This window comes from Hyaena hyaena, unplaced genomic scaffold (assembly GCF_003009895.1).
Source record: "Hyaena hyaena isolate Hyena2069 unplaced genomic scaffold, ASM300989v1 scaffold_27, whole genome shotgun sequence".
NCBI lineage: Eukaryota > Metazoa > Chordata > Mammalia > Carnivora > Hyaenidae > Hyaena > Hyaena hyaena.
In genome coordinates, this window is record NW_024080659.1 from 4,343,269 (window position 1) to 4,354,355 (window position 11,087).

General features: G+C 39.5%; 1 non-coding gene across 1 annotated transcript; it reads left to right on the forward strand.

Moving 5' to 3' along the window:
* Positions 1-2,923: 2,923 nt before the first annotated feature.
* On the forward strand, positions 2,924-3,030 carry LOC120228811. The gene has a single exon (XR_005527596.1). It is a non-coding gene; the product is annotated as a U6 spliceosomal RNA (small nuclear RNA).
* Positions 3,031-11,087: the final 8,057 nt, after the last annotated feature.

Below are 11,087 nucleotides of genomic sequence, written 5' to 3' on the forward strand. Positions count from 1 at the left end.
GAAACAATGGAATTAATGGTAAGAATCATGTTACAGATTCAAGGTATGTTTTCATTGAGTCCTTAGAAGATGGTAAGAGGTAGATATTATTTTGGGCCCCAGTTCATTGATGAGAAAATGAAGGGGAAAATTGCATGTCCACAGAAAAGGGGCTTGCATACCAATATTCATAGAACAATTAGTCATAATATCCCCAAACTGTAAAAAACCCACATATCCACTAACAGATGGACAAATTGTGATATATTCATACAAAGGAATACTACCCAGTGATTTAAAAAAAGAAAGAAAAAGAATGAGCCACTTATATGTGTTACGACATGTATAAGTCTCAAAAACATGCTGAGTAAAGAATCCCGGCAAAAATATATATAAATACAAGATATAAAAATCATATTGTATAATTCAATTTACATAAAGTTCCCGAACAATTAAAACTAATCTATAGTGCTATCAATCAAGAAAGGGGTGTGTATTGCTTGGAAAGGGACATGAGGAAACTTCCAGGAGTGATGGAAACATTCTATACCTTGATCAAGATGGTGGCCACAGGGATGCATGTGTTTGTCTAATGTTTGTCAAAGCTCACTGAACTGTGCATTTTAGTTGATGAGAATCATATGTCAAAGACAAGATATTGACAGACAAATACAGATAGATGATAGATAGATTTAAGTGATAGATAGATAGATAGATAGATAGATATAGATATAGATGATGGCTGGCTGGCTGGCTAGATAGATAGGTAGATAGATAGATAGATAAATAGATAGATGTGATAGAGATAGATACTAGATAGATAGAAAGGTAGATAGATAGATAGATAGATAGATAAGGCTTAGTATTTGGGTGGGGCAAGTTGAGGCATTTTCTCAAGGTTAAACAGTTATGGTGGAAATAGAATTTGAGCTGGGCTGGAACTATAAATTGAAGAGTCATTTATGAAACAATTGAAAACATGGGCTTGGAGGGGTGCCTGGGTGGCTCAGTTGGTTGAGCATCTGACTTTTGATTTTGGCTCAGGTTATGATCCCAGGTTGTGGGATCAAGCCCGGAGTCTGGCTCCAGCTGAGCATGGAGCCTGTTTATGACTCTCTCTCTCTTTTTCTCTCTCTCTCTTCCTTCCTCCACCTCTCCCCTCCCCCAATTATGCTCTCTCTCTCAAATTAAAAAAAAATTTAAAAAAGGAAACATAGCCTTGGAATAGTACAGTAAGCATATAAAGTGAGATGATAATTAGACTTAACATTGAATTTTAAGGAATTCCCAATTTTCCAGGTATTTTTGAGGAGAATGAGTCTGAAAAGAAGGCTAGAAAAAAGCAACTCTAAATCTGTTCATTTCAGCAATAAGTCACTCATGGGTTTAGAAAGGGCTGCTGTGACTGAGAGGATGAAGACAAATGGTAGATTAAAAAGGATAGAGAGGGTGGATGGAGAGAGGTGGAGACATAACTATGGACAACTCTTTCAAGAAGTATGGTTGCAATGGATAAAGATATGGGATCAAAAACTATTTTTTTAGGTGGAACAGATAGTAAGGATGTTTAAGATAAAACCAATAGTACTTGGATCGGCCAAGTCGAGAAGGAGAATCTTAATATCTGAAAGAAGGTAGAGTAGGCAGGAAGGTGTCACAACTCGCAGGAACATGTATCACAGCCTATGATGCCGAGGAAAAAAGATGAGCTGGGTACTGTTAGGTTGAGGTTCTTTTTTTTCTTTTTTAGAGAGAGAGAAAGAGAGAGAGTGAGAGAGCAGGGAGAGTACAGAAGGGGGGAGAGAGAGAGAGAGAGAGAGAGAGAGAGAGACTGTCAAGCAGGCTCCACCCTCAGCATGCAATGGAACTCGAACCCACGACCCTGGGATCATGACCTGAGCCAAAATCAAGACACACTCAACCCAAGCACTCCGAGGTTATACTTTTCATACTACAAACCTATAGGTGTTTCTCTCTGATGGTTTGTACTGTTGTCCGTAAAGCTCATAGACTGAATTGCTATACTCTTCACCTGGGAGGGGAGAAACTGAACCAATGACCCTCTGTAGTTTCCCCCTGAAAATCTTTGAACACAGTTTAAATTACATGGGTGTTGAATGTCTGTGATCTTGAGAATCTCAGAACCTCAGAAGCAGAAATTAATGATTTTATCAGACCCCTCCATTTCAATTCATTCCCTGAATATGTTTTGGGCACTCACACTCCTGACACTCTGATAATTACTGGGAATTCAAAAATAAACAAGAAAACCTCCGACCTTGAAAAGCTAATGAAGTAAAAACATTTATGCAACTATAATAAAGTTGCAAGTACTATGGCTGGACAACATTGGAGGTTTCCAGAGGAGGGAGCTAGTTCATTACAGGGCCAAGAAAATGATCCAGTTCTCTAGATTCTAAATGGAATGTCTTCCTCACTATCCATATATAATATTACTCTTACTATTCCACACAAAAAAAGATTCGCTGTGTAAATCTATTTATTTAACCCACAAAGATAATATAATATTTCAGCCTTCTTGTTAATGTACTATCATCACCAATCCAAGATCAACACTCATATATATACTATTGGCTGAGAACTCTATGATTTGGATTCTGATATAAACCACTCATTTCCCTTTAAACGTTAGTTTGAAAGCCATTAAACAGTAGATGGCCATCACCCCACATCCATTATTCACTAGAACAATTCTACTTAGCTATGTTTATATAAGGCCACAGAATCAACCACAATTTTGTTGGTACACTTATTTTTTTTTTGATACTGCCTCTGTCATATTTCTAAACTACTAGTAACCAAAACGTCTGCCTGCTTTTCAGTTTCATGTCTTTAATCCTCTCAACCAAAACTATACTAATGATTAAGAAGTAAAATTACTGACACTTTGGCATCACGTGGAGTCAAACGTGCATTAAAATGAGTGCTCACTTAGGCAGCCCATATACTAAAATCGGAACAACACAGAAAGGATTGGCATGGCTTCTACGTGGGGATAACATACGTGAAAATTAATTCTTACCTTCTTTAACTTTTTCAGAAATGTATTAAATATTTACAAAAGACCCACAGCTGCCTGGGATGAGGCCAAGTGCATCAAGGGAAAAATAAACAAGATGGCGTCTATTTTGGATCTTTTTAAACCTTCAATTTTTATTTTATTTTACTTTGTTTTATTTTATTTCTTTCACTTCATTTCATTTTTAAGTTTATTTACTTTTAGAGAGAAAGAGCGTGCATGATCTGGAGAGGCACAGAGAGAGGGAGAGAGGGAGAGAATCCCAAGCAGGCTCCACACTTTCAGTATAGGGCTCAATCCCCCAAACCGTGAGATCATGACCTGAGCTGAAATCTAGAGTCAGTTGCTTAACCAACTGAGCCACCCAAGCGCCCCCCAACTTTGATTTTAAAGCAAGTTGGCCCTTGCAGCGTGGAAATAAAACTTTCTAGAGTAAGAACTAACCATGAAGTTCATTATGTTCCGTGACAATTATTCTGAAGTGTCAAAGCATCTAACTCGTTTATCTTCATTAGAGTTTTCTCCTGCTCTGGGGGCTGTTCTACAGTGTGCTTCCCTCTGACAAGGAGACTGTGGTGGGTGAACATGTTAAAATGGATTTGTTAATCTGTGCCCTCCACAAATTACCCACCACCTGCCAAAGCATCACATCCAACCACCCTGGGACAGATATAAATACCACCATGCCGTTGAGCGCTAAGCAATCTTGTGGAGAAGACAGCAACACCAACAGCAATGCGTGGTGAAATTTATGCTCAACAGGCTTGTATGCAACACAGTGTGGCAATTCTGGAAGGAGATGAGATTTCCTCCAACTGGGAGATTGAGGGAAACTCCTCGGTCATGTTCAAGGATGAACAGGATTTAGATGTTTGGGAAAGAGGGGGAAGACATTCCAAGGGAGAGCTTCTGCCTTTGCTGAAGTTACAAAACCCAGAAATCATGCGGCAAATACCACTGTGTATACCCAGATAAGAATTCTACCCCATCCCCTCTTTTTTTTAAACCATTTGGGAACCACTGAAATGTGCCCACGTTGAGGACTGGATTAAGGAATAATTTGTTGTGGCAAATTAGAAACACGGACTCCCTCTAACTGTTCCCCTACTGGTTGCTATGACTGAGGCTTCTCACAACATCCAGACAGGAAGGGAAATCTTGGAGGCCACAGCTCTTTGGAGCTTACCCCATGCTTCTCCTGGAACAAAGATGGAACCGTGAGGGTTGGGAGGAGGAACACAATCACTGGGAAGCTAGAGAAGAAAGCTTGATTCTAAGCACAAAGCATACAAAGCCTTCATCTGAGTTACGTTTCAGCTGGGACTCAACACCAGGCAAATCCGACTCTCCCCAGCTCACTTCCCAAAACAGACGTGGGGAGAGAAAAACAGCCGTGCATCTTTCTTGGGAGAAACAATCCAGAAAAAGATTAATTTTTTGAAAGCCAAGTGCTAATCCGACAGTGGTTTTTCAAGAGTGCCTCAAGCATTAGTAGGTCATTAAATCTTTGTTAACAGGCCAGGAAAAAAAAAATGTAAAAAGGAGGGGGAAAAAGCCGTCATGGTTCTGTTTAAGTTTACTAAGCATGGGAATTTCATCAAATCACAGAATGGTGAGGATGAAAGGATCCAAAGGACCCGCAACCAAGGCTACCCGCCCCTCAATGGTGTCCCAAGAATGGTGTTCTGCTCACTATGAAACGCAATTTCACCAGAAACTGAATTTAGGTTTTACTTTTTGTCATCTGAGAATGTAAAAAGTCTAATCGGTCTTCCACTCCCCTTCTGGAACTTGAGAACTGCCTTTGTGATCCTTGTAAAGTTTCCTATCTTTGGGTTATTCCTTATGTACCATGGTTTTCTCAGCATCCCCTCAGATAGAATGGTTTGCAGCCCGGAATTGTCTTCACCAACTATGGTCTTTCTCTGTCCTGAAAGATGTCCTTCCCTGAAAGGGGGGGCCACTCCTCTCTTGCATTGTGGCCTGGGAAGTGCAGGAAAATTTTCAAGTATAATCTGACAACATGGAGTTAAAGGCCTCTATTACCCCAGTTTCAAAATATGTTATGTCATTCAAAGGAGCCAACAATATTCATTAGGAAAGCCACCTTTTTTTGGTCAGTACTTGCAAATTCATATCTTTAAGTCATCAATCAAATGTCGATGGTTTGTGTCGAGAGAAGAAAAGACAAAAATGATATAAAATAGACCTGTTTGTTCTAGTTTGGCGTGAAACTGAAGACCCGATATGGATGCGTGTGTGCACGCACACACACAAGGCCACTCCTTACGCACACACAGTCACACACACACACACACACACGTGCACACACAGGCTCGTGGTATTCGGTGCTCCTATCCCAAGGATCCCTTCCTGACTCACCCGTTTAGCAACTCCAGGATCCAGCTGGCCCTGAAACAAAGTAAAAAGGAGCATTGACAGTGCCAATCTCACTTGTAGAGATGGAGGGTAGTGTGTAGAAGTTAGTTATAAACTTAGACAGAAAAAAAAATAAAGAACTCTCTTAATTTCTCTATAATTGAATTTAACAAATTCTGACTCTATACATTCTGATGATGGTAGAATATGGGAACTCTCCACTTCGAGGGAAACTCGGCCATTTCTAGATTGTGTGTAATCTCTTTCAGATAAACACCTAGTCCAGCCACCTCCCCTCCCCTCTGCCCCGGCGGTGATCTGGTGTCAGGTTTTGGTGGGAGAAGATGTCTCAGTCTCTCTAGAGTTCCACGCTGATCTGAGCTTTGCAAGTGGCCCACTTACACCCACTGGTGAGTGTCCGCACCGCTGTCTGGCTCCAGGTCCATTCTGCATTACCTTATCCCAGCCTTATCCCGTCCTATCCCCCGACCTCCTCTGTCATGCCTCTCAAGGGCATGCAGGAAACTCACATTCCCATCCTGCACCGCTGTGAGGTCATGGGTGCCTCAGAGGAGGGAATCTATGTTGGGTGCTCTCTTCCTAAATAAGCCATGTCATATCGTCCTTTCTGTTTCATAAGCTCAGAGAAGGAGAACGCTGGTAGGCTGCTGGCTTTCATGGACTTGACCTGAAATGTAGGGGGTAGGCTCTCTAAAATTCCCCCAGGACTCTCGGTTCTCCTCTGGGGCTGGATTTGGCAGAGGTTTGTATGTGGTCCCTTTTCAGGAACTGACCAGCACCAAGATGGTCATGTCCTCTCCCACCTCTCCCCTGCTGCCTACTGCCATCCTGGATCGGCTTTGGGTTTGGAAAAGTTCTCTTGTATCACTGTGCACTATGGTTTATGGGAGTAACTCTATCCTTCAAGGCTGCCAGGCCTTGAGTCTTTTTGACTCAAGAAGCTTTCTCTTAAAAAGCCCCAGAAGCCCCAACTTCCAAGACCACATGTCTGGTACTAATTTTTATAAACATGCAGAAATGGAACTGCCTTCTTTATGCTGGGATGTGCCTGCCTCTCCCTTGGAGGAATGAGGTCTCTGACAAGACTAGAGGGTCCTGAGACAACATGACAATTGCAGGAGGAAAAGACCTCAGTGAGGGGACTTTACATCTCCATGCTTGCGTCATTGAATGCCGATTTATAGATTCAGGAACTTGGCACTCAGTCACCCATCTTGTAACAAGATGTCACAGCTTGTGAGTTAGTGAGGGAATTATTCGGGGTCCTGGTGGGAAACACACATCTCAAATGGTTTGGATGCAGACAGTTTAACGAAGGACTAGTTACAGAGGTGTGAACAGGGTGAAGGAAGGCAGTAAGGGGGGGAGGGGAAGGGTTGAGTCACCCGTGGCTAGCCACAGTGGAGGCTATTCTTACCTCAGGGCTGAATAGGCAACCGGAGAGGGGACGAGGGTATCCAGGACTTGGAGAGAGAGTGGGAGCCACGGAGGAGGACCCACCCCAAAGAAGCTGGGGTCAGAGAGAGACCCTATTAGTCACTTCCGAAACCTGAACACAAAGCAAGGGAGTGGGCAGAGAAGAAACTCACTGACCTTGCTTTTCTCTAGTCCTCCTATCTCCTCTGCCTCCTATGGACCAAACGGAGCCAGGAGCCAGCCTGCAAGCAAACCTAGGTGAGCTCCCTAGGGCTCAGACTTCCAGGGCACAGACAAGGGTAGGGACTAGATCTCACAGGAGACGGGAGGGAAGGCGAAAAACAAACCCAGTGAGCAAAGCATTCAGTGTCTCATTCTAAAATCCTTGTCTTTCAGGGGCTCCTGGGTGGTTTGATTGGTTAAGTGTCTGACTTTTAACTTCAGCTCAGGTCATGATCTCAGGGTCATGGGATCGAGCCCTGCATCAAGCTTCATGACGGCTACATATTGGGCATGACATCTGCTTAAGATTCTTTCTCCTCCTCTCTCTGCCTCTTCCTGCTCACACTAATCTCTCTCTCAAAAAAAAAAAAAATTAAAATCTTTCCCTTCCTTCCTCTACTCACTTCTGAGTTAGTCTAAGTGGCTCAAGTAGAAAGGCTGTGTGTGAATAGTCAGCCTTGAGCCTCTTTTCAGTTTGAGTCTTACAAGGAATTTATAACCTTTTTTTGGCAGGTTAATACCACCTAGAGAATTTATATATATACATATATATGTATATTTATGTATGTATATGTATATATACATATATATGTATATTTATGTATGTATATGTATATATACATATATGTATGATTATAGATTATATGTATACATGATTATTATTATATGGGCTCTGCTGACAATGTGGAACCTACTTGGAATTCTCTCTCTCTTGTCTTTCTGTCCCTCTGGCATTCGCTCTCTCTCTTTCTCTCAAAATACATAAATAAACTTTAAAAAATTATTTTAGTCCTAGTAAAACAGGCACAAAGTTTCAGTCAGGCAAGAATAATAAACTCTAGAGATCTATTTTACAATATTGTACTATAGCCAACAATATTGTATTGCACGTCTAAAAATTTGTTAAGAGAATAGATTTCTTGTTCAGCATCCTTTCCAGAGGAAGGAAAGATGGTGAATGGTAAGCCCTGTCAGAATAAAAAAGTTAAATAAAATATAAAAACAAAAACCAAATAGATATATAATTGAACACCCCCCAAGTAACAATATTAAATTGGTTTTTATTTTTTTATTTTATTATTTTATTATTGCTGGAATCAGGAGGGATGGTTTGAGCCAAGTTTCCTTCCAGATGCAACAGGGTGTGCTCTTAGGTAGTGATTCAGATAAAAATGCATAGGAGTCATAAGTCCTCAAGCCGAATCCCAGCACCACTCTTGCCTGGCTTTCAGACTTTGAGTAAGTCACAAAATATTACTGAGTTTCTAAGTAATCCATTGTTATGATTAAACAAGATAATATATGTAAAGTACCTAACAGAGTTCTTGATAGATAAAGTGGCTCCATATATCAGTTGCTATTATTGGTATTTTAAAGAAATTTGGTGAGGAGTAAGGAACTTCTTACCAAGGTTAACGTCATGCTTCATAAAGTAGAACAAAGATTTTGGCTATTAGAAAGAGAAAAGAAAGTCATTCTGGGCAAATATGGGCCTTATGAGGAAGATAGGCATGTTTGCCACAAAAAGATAAGAAATTACAGGGGGCAACATCAGTAAAGACAAAAGAAAAGCCAGAACAATCTACTTGCTCAAAAGGCAGAGACAGCACTCAAACTGAGGAGGATAATGTAGGAAGATGCCATGTCTGTATTCCTAGGTATTTAGTATGAGTTGCATTTTGGACTATGTGTTGGCTTTACTGCTTAATAAAGGCTCTTAGTCTGAAAATTATGTGAAGAGTTTGTCACTTGTGACTTTATTCTATGAATTCTGTTATCTCGTGTTCCCCTTGGATGTTCTTATCTTCTGGAACACTGGGCTGCAAGAGATTCAAAAGTAGATGCCACAAAAAAGCAAAAGAGAGTGAGTTTTCCCAGTTCATCCAACCCCAAGATCACTGCAAATGGTGACAAACTCATGAATGAGACACTCTGGGTTGATGCCCTACCCCAAGCTCCCAACTAAGGCAGCATCTATTAGCATGAAGAGAAATAACCCACATATCCAATGACAGATAAATACCAAACACAATGTGGTATATACATACAATGGAAGACTATTCAGCCTTAAAAAGGAAGGGAATTCTGATACATGTTACAACATGGATGAAACTTGAGGACAATATGCTGAGTGAAATATGAAATAAGCCAGTCACAAAAGTCACAAAATAAGGCTCTGTGACTCCACTTCTATGAAGGATCTGCAGTGGTCAAATTCAGAGAGATGGAAAATAGAAACGTGGTCCCCAGGGTCTAGAGGGAGAGAGAAATGAACTGTTTAGTGAATAGAGTTTCAGTTCTGCAAGAAGAAAAGATTTCTGGGGATTGGTTGCACCCAAATGTGACTATACTTAACACTACTGAACTGTACACCTAAAAATACACATAACATAAAGTGTTATGACATCTTGACAATATTGAGTCTTCCTATCCATGAACATGGAATATATTCCATGTTATATGCATAACATAAAGTGTTATGAGTATCTTACCACAATTAAAAATAAAAAACAATAATTTTAAAATGAAGAAACTCAAAACAGATTGAGAAAAGAATATTAAGGAAGAAACTATAATAATTCTTTACAATATTTTCTAGAAAAGAAGCAGAAGGAATACTTCTGATTTTGATGAGGCCAGCTTTGCCTTAATATCAAAACTGGGCAAAAACATTCCAAGAAAAGAAAAGTACAGACAAAGATCTCTCATGAACATAGATGCCAAAATCCTCAGCAAAATATTAGCAAATCAAATCCAACAATGTAAGTGAGATTTATCCCAGGTTTTCAAAACAAAGCTGGCTCTACATTCAGAAATCAGTTAATGGAATTCATCACATTGGTAGGTTAAAAAGAGAAAAGTTACATGATTATGTCAATAATGCAGAAAAAAACATTTAACAAAATCTACAGCCACTTATGATTTAAGACAAAAAACAAAAAACTCTCAGAAAACCAGGAATACAGAGGAATTTCTTCAACTTGATAAAGAATAACTACAAAAACCCCCCATTAACATGATACTTAATGACTTAATGTTTAAAAAATGAAGCTTTCTTACTAAGATCAGGAAGAAGATGAGGAGATCTCAACTCCCCATGCCTTTTCAGGATCATCTTAGAAATTCTAGCTAATGTAATCAGACAATAAAAGGAAATAAAACGTACATAGATTGAGAAGGGGGAAATAAATCTATCTTTGCAGGTGGCATGATTATCTATGCAGAAAATCCAAAAGAATCAACAACTGAAACTGAAACTAACAAGTGATTATAGCAAAGCTGTATGACATAGATTATAATAAAAATGTCAATGCTTTCTTATATACCAATAATGAACAAGTGGTATTTAAAATGAAAACCCTGATGAAAGAAGTCATAGAAGAACTAATGAATGGAGAAGTATTCCATGTTCATGGATAGGAAGACTCAATATTGTCAAGATGTCAGTTCTTCCTTTCTTGACCTATAGGTTCAATGTCAACCCAATGAAACTTCCACAAATTATTTTGTGGAACTCAACAAACTGATTTTAAAGTTTATATAGAGAAGCCAAAGGTCTCATATATTCCACCAAATGTTGAAGAACAAAGTTGAAGAACTGATACTATTTGCCTTCAAGACTTAATATGCTACAGTAAACAAGAATGTATGTCCTTGTGAATGAATAGACCAATAGATCAATGGAACTGAATAGAGAGCCCAGATAATTGACTCACATAAATATAGTCAATTGATCTTTGACACAGAAGCAATGACAATGCAATGCAGAAAAGAGTTTTTTCCAACACATGGTGCTAGAACAATTGTACAGTCACAAGCAAACAAACAGACAAAAACAATAACAAAAAGCATCTAGACGAAGATCTTCCATTTTTTCATAAAAATTAACTCAAAATGGGTCACATACCTGAATTTAAAATGCAAAATTGTAAAACTCTTAAAAGATAACATTGGAGAAAATTGGAATGACCTTGAGTTTGGAGGTGACTCATTAGATTCAACCCCAAAAACACAATCCATGAAAGAAAGT